This window comes from Vulpes lagopus, chromosome 5, assembly GCF_018345385.1.
Source record: "Vulpes lagopus strain Blue_001 chromosome 5, ASM1834538v1, whole genome shotgun sequence".
Lineage (NCBI taxonomy): Eukaryota > Metazoa > Chordata > Mammalia > Carnivora > Canidae > Vulpes > Vulpes lagopus.
Window position 1 is genome coordinate 70,294,182 of NC_054828.1, and position 18,982 is coordinate 70,313,163.

General features: G+C 34.6%; 1 protein-coding gene across 1 annotated transcript in view; it reads left to right on the forward strand.

Annotated features, from left to right (window-relative positions):
- Window positions 1–520: 520 nt before the first annotated feature.
- RAP1A (RAP1A, member of RAS oncogene family) overlaps window positions 521–18,982 on the forward strand; it is a 63,260-nt gene continuing 44,798 nt past the window's right edge. Inside the window, exon 1 of the mRNA XM_041754531.1 lies at window positions 521–614. The gene's annotated coding sequence lies outside the window, so the exon portion shown is untranslated. The remainder of the gene's footprint in view (window positions 615–18,982) is intronic.

Below are 18,982 nucleotides of genomic sequence, written 5' to 3' on the forward strand. Positions count from 1 at the left end.
TGACATTCTTAAAGTAAGTGTGAACATAATAAAAGCTGGAAACAAAGTAAGTCTGACGTTTTCTTTGCACTAAGGAAGTGTTCTTTCCAAGTAACATGTCCTTGTTAGGGTCAGCATCATTTTTCAGTGATAATAGCTACTTAAAACATTTTTTTTCCTGTTTAAAGTAATTCATGTTTAATTATGGTATATTTTGAAAAGAACATAAATGTAAAGAAGAAATTGAAAATCATCTATAAATCCATAACCCAGAAATAGTTACTGCTAAAATTTAATTGTACATTTTTCAAGTTCTTTCCTTGCATGTACGGAATTTTTAATTTTTTTAAAAAAATGGAATTATACTTTTATATATACTGTTTTGTTCCTACTTTTTTCTCTGAACAAGATATTGGTCTCCTAGTATGGGACTTTTAGGTTTAATCTTTATAATATTACTATTTTAAATAACACTGAAGCAAACATCTTTGTACATTTATCTTTGATTGCATCTCTGTTTTTTTTTTTTTTCTTCCTTTAGGATAGATTCCCAGAAGTGGGATAACTGGATCAGAGGGTGGTTACCCTGTGTATAAGAGTGTGTGTCTCACTGCACCTTCAATGGCATTGAGTAGGTCAGTTTTTACAATCTTTGCCAATTTGATAGATATGTTACAATACGTGGGTGGTAATTGCAAAATCCTCTTATTAATAATCTGTAAAACCATCATAGTATATGATTGGTAATTTGTAGTCATCCTTGAAAAAGCTGGTAGGAATGAATTTCTTTGAAACTATTTTAGGTGTAAGTAATCTTTGTGACAAAAAAGACATTCCTTGAAGTTGCAATCTGAGCATCGTTCTTTCATTGGAAACAAATAGTATTTTAATGCTCTCCCTTTACTAAGCTGGCAAACATGAGAAAGCTTATTGTATAGTATGTTGTAAGTGGAAGTATCATGTAAAACTAAATTATTTCAGATAGATGAGGGGGGTAGTCACATAGTTCCGACCAGAAAAAAAAAAAAAAAAAAAAGCCAGCACAACTTAGGGTTTAGACCAATGGGCTTGGACTTAGGCAGCCTGGGTTCAAATCCTTGCTTTGCCACTTACTAGGTATATGATTGGAGGCAACTTACTGAGTATATAATATGAGATAACTTACTAAATATGTGATTTGATGTTTCTGAACTTTGGCTTTCTCATCTTTACAAGGAGAATAATAACACTTCATAGGTTTATTGAGAGGATTGGGAATAATATGTAAAACTGTGTGGCACATTGTAAACATTTAATAAAAACCAACTGTTGTTAAATTTGTGGGTTTTTACCTGTTTTGTGGGGGGTGGGCAGGAGCTATCATTTGTGTGTCCTTGTTTACACGATTAAGTGCAGAAATGCAAAAGGGCCATGAGCAGTGGCAGCTGGAGGGGAGTGGTAGACATTCTTTATAGTAGGAATGGCATGAGCCAAGATAGAAAGTTCAGGACCAGTTGGAGGACAGGGGATTGATTTGACAGAAGCCTGAGCTTGTGTAATTAGAAAATACGGAGATATGGCTGTAAAGATTTATTGGGCTAGACTATAGAAGTTACTGAATGCTGGGTTGAGAAGTATAAACTTTATTCAGGAGCACAAGAAGTTTTTGAGATGAGGAAAATGACCCAATCAGAACATTCGTCTTTTGGGAGATGAATCTGGCTACAGAGTATGGAATTAATCAAGGAAGAAAGGAATCCAGGGCTAGGAGGCTGGCTTAATAATAACAGAGGTAATGCAAATCTGAGAGTTCAATGGAAAACAGAAGAGTAGGTTTTGAGGAGAGTTGCTATTGTGAAAGTCACTATTGTGAAAGTCTCTGGGTCTTTAAGTGTACTCAGTTTGAAGATGAAATTCAGAACAAATAGTCTGTGCCTAAGGGGTGGGCTATATGGAGTTAGGAACCACTGAGAGAAGATAGGACTCACTGTGCTTTGGTTGTTGCTACTTTTTTTTTTTTTTTTAAATTGAAGGGTGAAAGATTCCTGTTATTTAATCTGTGAAAAGCATATATTTATGCTCTTTCTTTGACAAATGGATAATCTGCAGAAATGTTATTTATTTAGCATTCTGAGTTCTTAGTTAACGAAGACGCTTCAGTTTTAGATATTATATTTCTGGAGGTATTATCTTAAAATACTTCACTGTAAGGTTAAATTTTGCATGTGTCTTTCAGCATTTGTCCATGCAGCTGGATCAGAAGCATCAGTTATGTGAGCAGAAGTGATGAAAAGTGAAATATAGGCTTCTTGTTAAGCAGCTAAGAATGTTGTGGGCAGGGAAATATGGAGCAATGGAAAATAGGAAATTGAGTATGTGATCTTTAGAGAAAATATTACTTGTAGTACTTCTTTCCTCTTCTCTTTAATTAAAAGAAAGGAAAAAAAAAGTTTGCACGTGTGCTTCTTAGTCATTTTGGTTCCTGGCTCTAGCTCTGTGCTAAGCTGAACTTTCTACTTGGCTGAATAATAAGTAAGCAGGTTAGTCTACAGATTGATATTAATGTTTCTTTGTGAATGGTAAGTAAACTCATATGGGCTGTGGATTATCTGCTTGTTTTCTTCCTTTAAAACACCAATTGAAGAAAGAAACAATGCCCAATTTTTAAATGTAAATGCAGTCTTGTAATACTTTCAAGGTGTTTGCATTTTTAAACCGCTAAATTGTTGTATCTCTCTTAATGTTTGTTTTGGCTTTCAAATATTTTCTAAACTCAGAAGTAACATCTTTATTACTATTGTCATTTAAAATCTTTTTTAAAATATTCTTGAAAATATTTTTAAGTTATAAGCAAATGTAGCACATAGTATTGGAGATTGTGTTACTTATTACAAATACTGTATTTTTCTTTTGTGAAACTGCAAAAGCCCATAGCTTGTAGACTAAATGATAATTCCATTTGCTAAAGAGACCTCAGATATTCAAAACAGTTATTTAATGTAGCAAACTATAAGATTCTATTTGAGTCCCTTTTGAATTGGTTTGAAGATATTTCTACTTATTAACAGAAATCAGAACTACAGTTATTCTCCTAGTTCTCATCACACTTGTCCTTCTCTCCTTCCCAGCTGAGAAGCTGAGAGCAGGATCATTCATCCCTGGTTTGGGCCATTCTGGCACTGTCATGTTATGGCAGCAATGGCCTTCCCAGTCTGTATGTTTTACATTCTTGGAAGTTTTTCTCCTTCCATGTTGGCAGAAAGAATAAGTTATTAGATTGAGTGGCTGGCAGCTCATGGCATACAATTATAAGAAAATTCACAATTTTACATTTCACTTATACCTCAGTAAAACTAAAGTAAAAAATTTCATTTTTTTTACATGAGGTGACATATGACGTGTGTGAAACATGAATAGACTCATATTCCATCCAAAAGGATAGAAATACGAGAAAATAAAGCTCACTTGTTGGATAGAATGTTGTATATGTTTTTCTTATTCTTTTTAGTTAAAAAACATTTTTTCTTATGTCTTTTGGATCAGCAGTTTTGAGTGCTAAATGTAAATTGTTGACTAAGAAATCAGTCTTTCCCTAAAACAATCTTAAACATTCTGGCTAGTGACCCAACAAATAGTTATTGCATGATTATTGAGTACCTTCATACTATTCTAGGAACTAGAGATAGAGCAGTGAATAAGACTTATTCTCATGGAACTCTTCATACAAGTGGGATTTGGTGGTGGTGGAGAGGAATAGTAAATAAGTGAATAAGATAATTTAATTTCAGAGGTCACAAATGTCATGAAGAAGTTTTAGACTGAGTGTTGAGGGAAAGCTCTGAGATGGTAATATTTAATTGAGACCTGAATGACAAAAAGCTAGATGTGATGATCTGCAAGAAGAGTGAACCAGGCACAAATGCCTTGAAGTGATCAGCAACAAGTTATGTTTGAGAAGGCCATCATGGTAAGCTGAGAAGAGGACTAGTAGATATGGCATTGGCAGGAGAAAAATCACATAGGTCTTTGGTGAAAGGTTTAGATTTTGTTCTTATAAATACAAAGGGAAGACATAGGATATCACTACATACATAGCTTTATGGGTAAATATGTGTAACTTTTGAATTTGAAGTTGGTGTTATTAATGATACTGGTTTAAAACAAACCTGTAGGGTAACCAGTTTCTGTAGACATATAAAATCACTAACATGGTACATAAATTATGTTTTCCCAGGGGTCTGCTGAGAAAGGAATGCAATTTTTCTCAGTATTGTAAAAAGCCTAATGAATCTTTGCTTTGACCAATAATTACATTGACTCAAATCTTTGCAGCTAATTATCACAAATCATTATCATATATTGTGGTGATTTGTAAACTGTTAATGAAATAAAACATCATGCTTGCACTTTAAGAACCTGACATTGAGTTTCATTAGTATTTAGGTCTTTGACAATTTGAGACTTCTGATTAGCCATTAATTATCTAGTTAATTAAATGTCAATGCAATTGGTAGACAAAAATGTGTAAAGATGTGGAATCTGTGGAGAAAAGAGATTTTTCACAGTAAGGTTGATCAGTGACCACTGATCAGTGTCCTAATCTATAGAGGGACCTATAGGGAGAAGGGAAGTAATATTTTTTTGAAGGTAAAGTTACTGTATCATTTAATCTACAAAGCAAATCTGAAAAATAGATATTGCTCATTTGTTTACAGATGATAAAACTCTATAATTTATGCAAATTAACAAAGTCTAGTTATAAAGGATAATGGTGACAGCAAACTTTCAGAAGGAACTAGTGCATTATAAAGTAGATAGATGAAACCGTAGATAGATTATCAATAAATATTTGTATTTTGCTTTTATGGAAACATGAATGAATTAGTGGAGTAGCTGAATCCCTGTACCCTTAAAATCCTGTCTTCAGTGTAACACATTATTTTCCTTCTAGATGAGTCTAGGAAATTACTCAGAAATAATTGGTTTCACCTTTTTTTCCCAGCAAAATCCCGCCCCCCCCCCCCCCCCCCCCACTCCGTAAGGTTTAAGTTACCTAAATCAGTCACACAGTAAAAATCCTGAGAAGGGAAATAACGACCACAAACTTGAAAAGTATAATTTTCACTTAGATTTTAACTGACTAGTTTGTAATGTTTTTAGCTTTTAAAACATTCAAGATACCATCTTTAGGTTCTGTCTCTTAATTTTTTTTTAACTTTAAAAATTTACTATAGTTTTCTGAACTGAGGTAGTGAAAAAACAGTAGTTGAAATGTTTATGTAGACAACATGAGTTGTCCACCTAATCTCTGACTGTTTCAGTGGTGTGGGAGGGCATACTTAGGCAGAATAGTAGTATGAGATCTCTGAACTGCTTATTTATAAAACTTCTTCTAATCCTTCAAATGCATTATATCTTAATAAATTTAAGTTTAGAATACCTAATAGAATGGATGCCTAAAAGATGAAAGCAGATGCAAGTAATCTAGAGAGTGAAAGAAACTTTTAGTTGAAGGTTTCAAAAGGAAAGGGCTTATGATACAGGATTAACTGTAGGAGAATGCATAATATGTGGAAATTGCTGTGATAGACTGCAAAAGAAATTTATTTTCACAAAAACAAAAAGAATTTTTTTTTTTAAGATTTTATTTATTCACGAGAGACACACACAGAAAGAGGAGGCAGAGACACTGTCAGAGGGAGAAGCAGGCTGCATGTAGGGAGCCCGATGTGGGACTCAATCCTGGATCACTGGGATCACGCCCTGGGCTGAAGGTGGTGCTGAACCCGCTGAGCCACCCAGCCTGCCCCACAAAAACAAAATTGATGAAACGTGGGCTATGAGATAATGTTGAAAAAGTACAAAGAACACTTAGGTTAGATATAGTGGCCTACAGGGGCCTTCAGAGAGGATATGATGAATCTTACCATGTGTGGCAGTATCATTATTTAGTATGGGATCTGTCTTGATGGTGTGGGTTGAGAGTACAGTACAGTAAATCTAGATACAATGAATAGGGTTATTTTTGTGAAGAAGGAACATATTTTAAAATTTGTTGCCAGTTGTTTGAGACTAAGGTTATAAGATGACAGGTCTATAAAAGATAACTTTAAATGATATTTTGGTTCTTGGTATCCTTGAAGTGCTCTTTTTTGTTAGTTTGGATTTTTTGGCTAGATTTTTGTATGACAGCTTTACTGTACATTCTCCTGCTCTTTATTCTAATCATATAATCGGTTTAGTGATAGCATACATAGCTCCTGATATGAAATTTTCATGCCTCAGAAAATTGTTTTACATATAAAGCACAAGTATCAGTTTGCTTTATAGATGTGTATATCTAAAAATTGTGGGTGAAACTTTTATTAATTATTTGAGAATAACTTGAGAATAACAGACTAAGAAAAACAATGGGCAAGCGAACTTAGAGGGTGAATCTTATGTCTCAGACTCAGAAAGCCAATGGTTTTAGACTTTCAGGTGGTAGGTTATTTTGATAGTATTTTTTTTATACATCCAAATGGTAAGGCTGGAATTTGAGTAACTCAAAGTTGGTGAAAAAGTATATACTGTTTTTAAAAAAGTTTTTGTGCCTTTTGAATAGTTTCACACTTAGGACAAACTCCATTGTAAAACATCCCTTTGAATTTTTTTTTTTTTTAAGATTTTATTTATTTATTTGAGAGGGGGAAAGAGAAAGCACACGAGAGGGCAAGAGCAGGGAGATGGAGAAGCAGAGAGGGAGCCCCTATGTGGGGCTGGTTCCCAAGGCCCCCCCGGGATCATGACCTGAACAGAAGGCAGACGTTTAACCGACTGTGCCATCCAGGCAACCCCCCACCCCCGGCCCCACATTTTGAATTCTAAATAAATATTCAGTAACTTCTCATAGTACTCCAATGTCATAATTTTCACATTGTAATATGACAGCATTGTAATTGAGGAACCAATCAAAATCTGCAGTTGAAATCATGAGTAAAGGGATTTTAGGTGATATAGTCATTCTGTTATTCCCATTATGCTTTAGACTTGTACTAGTGTCATCAATAGAACAAGCTTGAGATTGTGTCACCACCAAGTACTATCTGCTTGCATGTATATGTAAGCAGTAGGCCTTCGACACTGGCTATGAAGAACCATTGCTTTGTGGTGTTCTTAGCTGGCTCTGCTTAGGTTCCAGTGTACTGGGCTGAGCTTGTGTCTGCAGTGAATTGTCACGGTTTTGATGTTTTGCAGCCCTAACGCTTCTGTAACCATGTTCTCCATGTGTAAATGTGCTGAAGATGGATGTGTGAAGTTTTTCATAGTGCAAAGAAAATGCTTATTTAATCAGTAAAATTTAAAAATGATTTTTAAAAAACATTCAAAACTTGCAAGATAGAAAACTTTCTATAAAGGTCTAGCCATCTATCCCTTCTCCACTTCATGGTTAAGAAACCATTCAAGCCCAGTAAGCCAAAGTGTATTGTAGAAAATCAATCGTAACTGTTATTTGTCTGCCCTATTTTTAAAAAGTGATCTATTGTTGAGAGAAATAAACATTACCAATGTTTATATAGTATAATTTCAGTAAACTAAGGTTTTACAAAATGCCTATTCATATATAGGCTAAAAGGAAATGCCAAAAGACTGAAGTCATTATCTTGAAGTTGGGATTATAGGTGGTCTTTATTTTTCTCTTTAAACCTTTTATTTTCTGAATATTTTGTATATATTTTATAATTAAAAATGAAAGTTATAGAACATGTTTAGTATAGAATGTGAAATGAAATTTAATAAAACTTTTAAAGATGAAGATTCTAGGGGATAAAATGAGTTTAAAGGCTTTACAAATGAATTAATAAGCAGGATCCGTTTCCTGAGATGGAATTATATATAATGATAAAATCTGTACTTTAAAGCAAAACAAGCAAAATTAAGTAGTTGTTTTTGGGGTGTTAAGGAGTGAGAAAAAATGGGAAAATATTGTGCTACTTGATACTATGACTTGGAAAATTTTTGTTTGGTTCTTCTAACTCAGGTTTGCCTCGGTTACATTCATTTATATGCTCTTTTATGGATATTTAATTACAAGATTTAAATTTATTCATGAAGATGATGTGCCAAATCTCACTGAATAATTTGTTAATATAGTTGTGGTCAGCTGGCAAAACAGTGAAAGTTTGCAGATAGCACCTACCAGCTGTTACTTATTTCTCAGTCTTTTTATCTGTAAAATGGAGAAAGGACAATACCTATTTCTTAGACATATTTGAGGATTAAGTGTGTGTAGCATACAAAAAGCACTTAAAATGTTATTGCTGCCATTGCAAGTATTACCACCACCAAAAGGTGGCATTGATATCTAAGAAATTGGAGATTGCTATGGCCTGGTGCAGTGTCTTACACTTTGTTATCTAACTACTACTTGGACTAGTCCCTGTGTATTTATTCTCCCTTTCCTTAAGCAGGACTGTTAGTTATGTGTTTAGGTAGTTTCATTATTTATGTATATAGTAAATCTTGGCATTGGTGGTTTAATGTTTTAAGCCCAGAGTATTTAACATGAGGAGATGTTTAATTTGGTATAGGCAAAATGTTGAATCCTGCATCATTTCAAGGCTGACATGCCAAGGAAGTATATCAACTGGAGAATTGAGTATAGCTGACTGCGTCCTAGTTATTATTATCCAGCAGTGACTTTTGTTCCTTACTTGTTTAATTTGCATCATAAGATTAGAAACACAGTTTCTAAGGACTCATGGTGCCTTGAGAAAGCCAGTGGTAGGGATCCCTGGGTGGCTCATAAAATCTTTAAAAAAAAAAAAAAAGAAAAAGAAAAGAAAATAAAAGAAAGAAAGCTAGTGGTTAATGCTAGGTTTTGCACACTTAACTAAAGTGAATTTATTGTAGTAGCAACATTTATAAATATTTCTTTTTTTCTTTTATATTCTTCACAATGCCTTGTACCCAGTAGAGATAGTGAATAATAGGGTATGTTTGATAGTTTGTGAAAAAATTTGACTCTTCAAGTTCCTAAGGAACTTAAGGAAAAGACAAACAGGAACTTAAGGAAAAGAAGGAACTTAGCAAGGACTCCTAGATTTCTGGGCTCTTAGTTTGTTTTATCACTTTAGTACATAATTTTAAAAATCTCTTAGACTAAATTAAAAAATATCTGTATCTCATGTTTCCATGGAGCAGTATGATGATTTAAGTGTGCCTCATTTAATAAATTCCTTAGAAATTTTGATTTTATTAGGTCTGCAGTAAGGTGGATTACTTTTTAGTAAAAGCAGTTTACTTTTTAGTTGACTTAGTTTACTGCAGAATCTAGTTCTGCAAGTGACGCCAGATGATTCTGATGCAGTGCTTTCTCATTTTCTTTATATTTTTATTATTATTTTTTAAAGATTTTATTTATTCATGAGAGACACAGAGAGGCAGAGAACTAGGCAGAGAGAGAAGCAGGCTCCATGCAGGAAACCCGATGTGGAACTGGATCCCAGGACCCCCGGGATCATGCCCTGGGCTGAAGGCAGACGTTTAACCACTGAGCCACCCAGGCGTGCCTTTGTATTATATTTAATAAATAGTCTATGTTGTATTTTTAAAAGACTTAGGGGAGTGTAGGAATAAATTTTATATTTAAAAATGAAAAATAATGCTATTGTCTTAACTTTCATTGTATATCCTTTTGTAATTAGTTCAATGTATATATATTACTCTTCAAACTCGGGTAGTATGAAGTTCATTGTAGAAAAATGGAGAGTACCAATGAGGCAGTGTTTGTCAACCTTTTTAGCATTATCACTTGTTCACCTTGCCTGGTTTTTAGATATTTTTTCCTAGTTGTACAACCCTCATGAAATTTTAATACCACAGATATATTCTATGTTTATGTATTGTGTTTTGATTTGTGTTTTGTATGCTAAGAGTTTTCCTTTCCTTTCTTTTTTTTTCTTTTTATTTTTTTTGCCCCTCAATAGCCCATTTTCACCCCTTTGGGAGTGATATATTACCCCTGTTGAGAATGTATGCAATAAGGTTAAAAAAAAACCCTTAATTTTGCCTCTCAGTCTATTAATATTTTGTTATACAACTTTCCCAGTGGTCTTCAATGCATATATATTTTTTTCTTTAAACAATGAGATCAGATACATATTTCATCTCCCTTTAAAAATATATGTTATAAATTTTTGTGAAAAATGAATATATTTGAAAAATATCTAAGGATAGATAATATCAATGAATAGTATTCCATTATATGAGTTTGCCATCATCTCTTTAAATGATTCCTTGTACTTTTCAGGTTTTTTTTGTTAGAAGAGCTCTGATCTGATTATCATTACGATTGAATTGTTCTGTGCATTAATTATTTCCTTAGGATAAATTCCAAAAAGTAGAATAATATAAAGAATAATATAATTCTGTACATATTTATATGTATATACATATAATATAAAGAATAATATAATTCTTAAATATTTTTGGTCTGTATAGCTTCAAGTATTGAAAGCCCCTTTCCCAAGGACAACCACCATTAATGATGTGCAGTAATTTATCCATTCTTCTGTTGAAAGACCTTTTGTTTCCTGTTTTTTTGTTTTTTGTTGTTGGCATACAAAATTTGTTGTGGTTTTCCGTATTATAAATTTCCATTTGTGTGAGAATTGTTGGGTCATTTAAGAATTGAAAGTACTTTCACATGCTTGATTTTTTTTTTTTTTTTTTTTTTGGCTTTCCTTGTTTGCTTATTCTGATGTTGCTACTAGATTTTATTTACTGTAACTTTGTAGTATTGTGCTTTTGTATCTGGAAATATAAAATGTTCATTAAGTAAGCAAATGTGTCTATATATTTTTCAGATTACAAGTTATAATTACACTTGGCTAGGTTTTTTGTTTTATTGTTTTTTTAAGAGACAAGTATATGAATTTTAACTGGACTAGAATAATACAATTGAGGATTTACAATTTTAGGATTGAGAACTTTTATTGCCTAGAGGTGATTCAGAAAAGCACCTTTAAGTTGCAATGTGAAGAAAAAAGCTGTTGAGCTGTGAGCTTTCTGGAATATTTGGAACCACAACATTTCTGTCAAATATGCCTTTTAATATTTGGTTTATTGATTGAAGTATCTTTGACATATATTCTGTTTGCAATCCAACTTCTCTTCCTTTTAAAACTTTCTCTTTTATATTTCTGGTGAGTACGTAATTTAGTATGTCTTACTATGCTGTTTTTGTTTATTTTTATAGAGTTCCCTTATATATTGTCTTCAGAGTTATGCAGACATTTTTCTGAGGTTTGGAGTCTTATGAAGTTCAAAATATATCAGAATAGTTATTATATTAGGTAACACTTATGAATCAGCACCTGATTTTTACAGAATCTTAATCTAATTAGTGGTTTTTGTTTGTTTTTCTTTTTGCTACATTCAGGCAGGTTTCTTTATGTGAAACCATTAAAACATTGCAAAAGAATTATGCTTTGGTTTTCAAAGTAGAAGTGTTTTTTGTTTTTTAAAGATGGGACTAATTTTCTTGGGTAGTTTCACCTTTAAATTTAAATTTAAGTGCTCACACCATCACTAAAATCTTTAAATGTTGATTCTGACTCTACTATAATTAATTATATGAGCTAGTTTTCTTTTTTAAGACAGTCTCTTGAATGAGACTTTCAAATGCTCTGAGTGTTCTGGAGGAAGTCGTTTACCTTTGTAATGAAAATCCCTCCTGAGGGTAATACACTCCCCACTAGGATGAAGGCCAATCATACTAGATATAATAAAGGATACTCTATTTAGGCAATTCAGATAGGTCTGTTTTCTAGGAGTAGCCTCAGTTGGAGCTGAGCTGTCACCACAGCTAGCTTAGGCTCATTGCAGAGGTTCACCATGCTTTGGGTCACAGTCCTTTTTTTAGTGAATTGAAAAACCATCTTGTTTTTTCCTCATGGTAGTGGTCTTTTTTTTTTTTTCCATATTTTAAAAAATTAGCATCTCAAATCTAATCAAATTTAATCTGTGGTACAGAATTTAACTTAAATACTTTAGAATACACATGAAGCTCGGTCCTTTGCTCAGAATCACAGCAGCAAACAAATGACAACACATGTTTGAGCATTAACTCATTATGACTTTAGACCTTTGGCCAAGCCAGACATGTGGGAGGAGAATGTGCTTTTTCTTAGCCTGCATATGGAAGCTTGTTGGAGCTTTTGAGTTCTAGTATGGGATTAGGGAAAGCAAAGATTGAGTCCAAGGGGCTTTCTTTCTCAGTTTCCTGTCTTTAAGAAGGGTGGTAGGCATAGTTCTTTGCAATCCCCCTCAAGTTCTCGAAGGAATGCACTGCCACAAATTTCTTCATTTATTTCATTATTGGTTCATCTACAGAGTTTGTAGTACTTAAATTCTAAGGAAAATCAACTCATTAATGCAATGCAGATTAGATAGATAAGAAGGCCAGTGGTGAAACAGTATAGTGTTGTGGTTAACTATACATATGCTAGAGCCAAACTCCCTGGTTTATAATCCCAGTTCTGTAATTTATATTTGTTGAGTTTGGGCAAGTTTGTTTTAGCCTCTCTGACTCATCTATAAAATGGGAATAATAGTCTCCACCTCATAGAGATGTTGTGAAGATTAGAAATATTAATTTGTAAAGTGCTCAAAACAGTATTTTATATATGGTAACCACTCAATAAGTAGTACAATTAATGTATTCCTTTTTTTGTGTCTTCTTTTCTAACAACGTCACCCTTTTTTTGCCCATTCCTCCTGAAGGTAAATTAAAGCTTTCTTTGGTAGAGTAGGGATCAGCCAACTTTCCCCTAGATTTTTAGGGCCATGTGGTCTCTCTTACCATACTGTAGGGTGAAAGCAAATCAGTATGGCTGTGTCCACTTTATTTATGGACACTGAAGTTTGCATTTCATGTCATTTTCACATGTCATGAAGTACTGATTTTCTTTTGATTTAAAGAAAAGACGTTTAAGACTAAAAACTGTTCTTAGTTTATAGGCCACACAAACAGTGGGCCCTGTTTGGCCTATAGGTCATAGTGTGCTGATTCCTGAACTAGAGTAAAGGAACCCATACATTCTGACCATTTTAGATGCTCTTTCTTTCTTAAGCATGCCTTCATTCTTTAATTTCTCCGTACTTTGGAGGAATCTAGAAAATTATTTTTATTGCCACCAGGTTTAGAATTTTAAAATTCTACTTACATTTCTGATCTTAAACAATTAGCATATGTATGGAACAGGGAGCACTTTGTGAACTTTCCTCAGTGACATATATAACAGTACCTTTGGTTCTTTGGTTGCAAGCAATAGACTTTGTCTTGTTCTCAGCACTAGTATATAGTAGGTGTTTATATTAGGATTCTCCAAAGAAACAGACCAGTGGAATACATACACAAATATTATACATACACATTGTGTATGTGTGTATAGTAAGATATTTATTTCAAGAAATTGGCTTACGTTGTTTTGGGGCCTAGCAAGTCTAAAATCTATAGGGTAGGGCAACTGGAAACTTTCTGGCAGCCTTGTGGTAGAATTTCTTCATGGAACCTGAGAGTTTTGCCCTTGAGGGTCTTCAGCTGATTGGATGGAGACTCCCCCACATTGTTGATTATCTCCTTCACTTAAAGTCAACTGATTATAGATATTAACCACATTTACATTATACCTTCACAGCTACACCTAGATTTTGTGTCTGTTTGAACAATTGGGTACTACTATCTCCTAACCAAATGACATAAACAACTAACCATCACATAGGTCAGTAAATATTTTTCCAAAAAAAGGATGAACAAATAGCTAAATGGTTAATTTAAGCAGAAAAAGACATGTATTTGAAGGATGTTGAATAATAGAATTTAAGAAATAAACATACAGGCCTAAGGAAACCCCAAGAAGCACCAGGACAGTTTGCAGGTGTTGAGAATAGGTAGCAGGAATAAACAGTGTCTTTAGTGTAGCACAGTCAGAATGAATCTGCCCTGACCATTTTCCATCTTCACATCATTCTGCTCAAGATTCAGCTTCTTAGGAGATTCTGCTTGATTTGCCTACACTTTGAGTTTGGGTAAGAGATCTCCTTTCCCCGGGGGAGAGTGGGACACCTTGATTGACAGTTCCACCAAAACTGCAGTGAGGGAGTGAGGTTATTTCCCAACAGAGAGGATGCTGTTACCAAGAGGAGGAGGAAGGGATACTAGACATGCAAAAATAACAGGTATCTACTTCACCAATTCCTGATATCTGCCCACATAGAAGGGCAGCTAGCTGGTGAGGTTGACATGGACAAGGGCCAGATCATGGAGAGCTTTACAAGTCCTGGTAATAAGTTTAGGCCTTAATCCTCCAGAAGAATGAACTTTTTTGGAGTCAGACTCCAGAGGAAATGTGGAAATTTTTGGACAATCTTCCTTTCTTCAGAAAATTATACTTAGGCTTTTAAAAAGCTTTGTTTTTGGAGTGCTTGGGTGGCTCAGTCAGTTGAGTGTTCAACTTTCGATTTCCACTCAGATCATTATCTCAGGGTTGTGAGAGGGAGCCCCACATGGGGCTCTGCACTGAGTGTAGAACCTGCTTAAAATTTTCTCTCCCCCTCTGTCCCTTCCCTCCTCCCCCACTTGCTCATGTTTTCTGTCTCTCTCTAAAAAGGAGGGAGTTCGTTTTGTTTTGCATAGCATTTCAAAAGATTCTCCTACCTTTTGAAGTACATCCATGGTTGGGTGGGAAGAAAGGCCAGTCTCTTAACCTGAATGGTTCAGAACTTGAAGGGAGAGGGTGGTATATACTATGAAAGAATTTTAGGCACAGGAACCACAGTACGGTTGCATTTTAAATAAATTATTCATGGGACACCTGGGTGGCTCAGTGGTTAAGCGCGTCTGCCTTCAGCTCCAGGCGTGATCCTGGAGTCCCGGGATCGGGATCGAGTCTTGCATCAGGCTTCCTTCAGGGAGCCTGCTTCTCCTTCTGCCTGTGTCTCTGGCTCTCTGTATCTCTCATGAATAAATAAATAAAATCTTTAAAAAAGAAATAATTCTGGTTTGAATTGGAGGATGGATTTGAGGAGTGTTAAGGCTGTGTGGAGGCTGAAAAACAGTCACAAAATTACATCTCTGTCCTCAGCTTCTGATAGTTGCAATTTTTTGATTCTCCTTAATCTCTGCTCATGGTAAGATTTTGGTTAAGGGATGATGAGGACTTCAGTTAACAAAGAAGTAATAGGGATGAAGGGGAAATAATTTTTAGAAATATGTGGGTGATGAAATCCATAGGACTTAGCTATCGATTGTATTTGGAGAACAGATTTTACATGGCTATGTATGTTTCTGGTTTACATGACAGAAAATTGCAGAGGGAGTTAGTAGAGAGCAGATAAGAGGGATTGACCTTAAATGTAATGAGGGACTTTATCCCCTGAGGGCGACTTGAGGAAAAAAGATCATAGTGACTGGACTTGATAAATTTACCAGTGAGGAGTGGGAGTGAGAGAGGAAGTAAAGCAATGATTGGTAAAAGGATTGATGTGCAGTACTGAAGGTCTAGGTGAGATTTCAGACTAGGAATTTGTAGTAGTGACATCAGTTACATAGTGGTGTTTTCTCAAGCAATGAAGAGAGATTTTTAAGATTCGTTCATGGTTGGGCTTGTGGGTGGCTCAGTCGTTAAGTGTCTGACTCTTGTCATGTTTGGCTCAGGTCATGATTTCTTGGTGAGATCCAGCTCTGTGTGAAGCTCTACTGTTAATGGGGAGTCTGCCCCTCCCCCTGCTCTCAAGCACTCACCCCCCTCCGCCAAATAAATAAGTATTTAAAAAAATTCATGATTGAAGTTACACTGGCTGATTTTAGGGGAAACATGGGAATATGTAGAATAGAAGCGGCTGGGCAAAGAATAACTTAGACAAAGAGTGCAATGATGATAAAGAGCAAACACATATGGAGCCCTTACTCTGTGCTAGGTATATTTATAAGTATGCTTTAAAAATACTAATTCATTTACTCAGAGTAACCCTGTGAAGTAGGGACTGTTATCCCAATGATAAAAGACACAGAGGGTAAAACATTGCCTAGGATTATAGAGCAAGTTAGTGACAAGAGTTGGACTTCAGATACAGAATTTAGCTTCTGAAGTCTCTGCTTGGCTACTAAGCTATACTGGTGATCACTCCTGGAATCCAGGTTTGGAAGAGAAAGAGATGGGCAGCCCGGGTGGCTCAGCGGTTTAGCGCCACCTTCAGCCTAGGGTGTGATCCTGGAGATCTGGGATCCAGTCCCACATCAGGCTCCCTGCATGGCGCCTGCTTCTCCCTCTGCCTGTGTCTCTGCCTCTCTATCTCTGTGTCTCTCATGAATAAATAAATAAAATTTTAAAAAAAAGGTGGGGGAGAGATGATAGGCTGGGAAATGGTGAGGGGATCAAAGTGCCTAAAATTTAGTGTAGTGGAAACTTGTGCTGTGAGATTTTCCTCAGATTATAGACACACACACACACACACACACACACACACACACACACGCCCTGATTTATACCAGGCCATGTTTACAAAAAATAATTGATTTAGACATTTACTAGTAATTCTTAATGATCAGGAGGCCTTTTTCATGAATTATATTTTGCCTGCATGGTTCTTTTGTTTGATTTTTGCATGCTGTGATAGTAAGATATTCTTGTAAAAGTAAACCTCCTTGTTTCCTTTTGTATGCTTCATCACTCTAGTTTGACAGAACCTTTAGTAAATGACCAGGTTTTTTCTACTCTTTCTTTTTGCTCTCATAACATTACTTTGATAGGGTTTTTCATTTTAGTGTGTTTGTGTTCATTCTGCTGCTGCTGTTTAGTAGGTGAGCTCTACTAGTTAGAGCTAGAGCTATTTTTGTTCTAATTTGGAGACACAGCATGTGTCTAAGTTCTCCATTAGACTTTTTTTCTTTCCTTTTTATCCCCCTCTTAATTTGGTGCCTAATTTGTAAATTCATTTCTGCAAAATGCAGAATAAGGGGATAAAAATGAATGCATCCCTCAGAGTGGAGCACCTTCTCAACATAGAGCTAGTTTGCTTTTTCAAAAAATGTTTGGCTTTTTCAATTGTGTTGTTACCTAAGGCCATACAGTTGATAAATTAACACTTTGAGAAAAGGCATTATAATATTTTTGTTTTATTAAATTTAGGCAACTGGTTTTATTTTCCTTTCTCACTGCCTTGTATTCTTAGTAGATCAACATGTAATGGGTATTTGTGGTATTAGGGACCACTGTAATACTGTTGAGTTTTTTCCCCTGAATTAAGCTAGATACCAAGTTTGATGTTTGCTGTGCTTGGTATGCCTTACAGATTGACTTGAGGTAATAATTTCAATTATTTGCTTCTAGCCAATAGAAGACATTGTTAGAAACAGGGCTCTAGATCTAGATGTTGAGATTGTAGCCTCTGAAGAATTTAATCATATGTTTAATTGTTGTACCTGCCTTTGAACCCTGACCTTCAAGGCTTTAGCAATAAAGTTTTTCTTGTAGTCAGGTGGTTTTCAATTTGACCTTAAATACCTTTTCCCCGTTAACAAGCTTAGTTCAAATCTAGGCCTCAAAAGTAAACTTTATGCTTATAGAGAATTTTAATAGCTTATGATTGGTATCTTTTAACTTATGTTGATTGGTATCTTTTAACTTATGTTGATTGGTATCTTTTAACTTATGTTGAAGTTATTTAAGTTGGTAATTTGTTATCAATGAAATATTGTAGTAATTTATTTTTGTAGAATTTTGATAATTATGTGAGTCCAAAAGAATTAGACTCAAGCACAGTGTTAAGAGTTGGTAATTTCGTAATTTGTTTGCATGTAGCATTGTTCAAATTTCACAGTTTATATATGCTATAGTTTGATACTTTAAGCATACCAAAAAGATACATCCAGATACTGAGAAATTTCTACTCAATGTGAATGTGTATGAGTGTTGTATATAAACTGTCAGTCTTTTAGTTTGTACTATATTGAGAATTCTATTCTTTAGTGAAAATAGCTGGTATACTTGTCAAGAGTTAATTCTACACAGAAATTCCTCTATAATTATATTTTCAGGTGTTTTATAACAAAGTCACTGTCCAACTGTGCTATATAATTTCTGTTTATTTGTGATATTTTGTATATTTGGTTGCTTGGAAATTTTATCATGTCATAGGAATATTTTATGACAGTTTAAAGATTGTTCTCATATCCTTACATTTTATTTTTGTATAATACAAATATGTTATATTTTATTTTGTAGTTTTAATTATTTTGTTAACTTGTTTCTTTGGCAGTTCTTCTAATGTCCTTAAATGTTTCCAGGTTTGTGACACTTGGTCACTGTCTTTCAACATACTGATGTCAAGTGAAAGATTTTGGGGTTATTTTCATGTATATGTATTTCATACATATACAGTGTTCTTTAGATAAAAGAAAGATATAATTCATTCAGACACAACTTTAAAAAATAGAATTAGATACTATTATTGAGCAAATATTTTGCAGGATTAATATTTCTAGTCAGAATTTTCCTGGTAAAAATGTTTTAATTTTCAGAGTTGAAAATATTTTAAAGCTTTGATCAGAATCGCACATTTTCAAGGAAGTTGTTGTAATATATTGATTTCTGCAAATGTGCAGATGCATTAGGTACCAGACCTTGCATTGATGTATACCTAAGTAAAAATGGGAGTAGCGAAGATGGAGGTGGGTTTAGTTGGTTATTAGATAAAATGTGGGTGGATGTGGATGATTACAAGTATTTCCTGGTGATCATTTCTTTTTTTTTTTTTTTCAATAAATCCTCTCTTCTTACACATATAACTGGTTAGTGCTTTTCCTGTTCCAGAGAGGATTTTTTAAAAGATTTTATTTATTTATTCATGAGAGACACACAGAGACAGAGATACAGGCAGAGGGAGAAGCAGGCGCCACACAGGGAGCCCAACGTGGGACTCGATCCCCCATCTCCAGGATCACGCCCTGGGCCAAAGGCGGCGCTAAACTGCTGAGCCA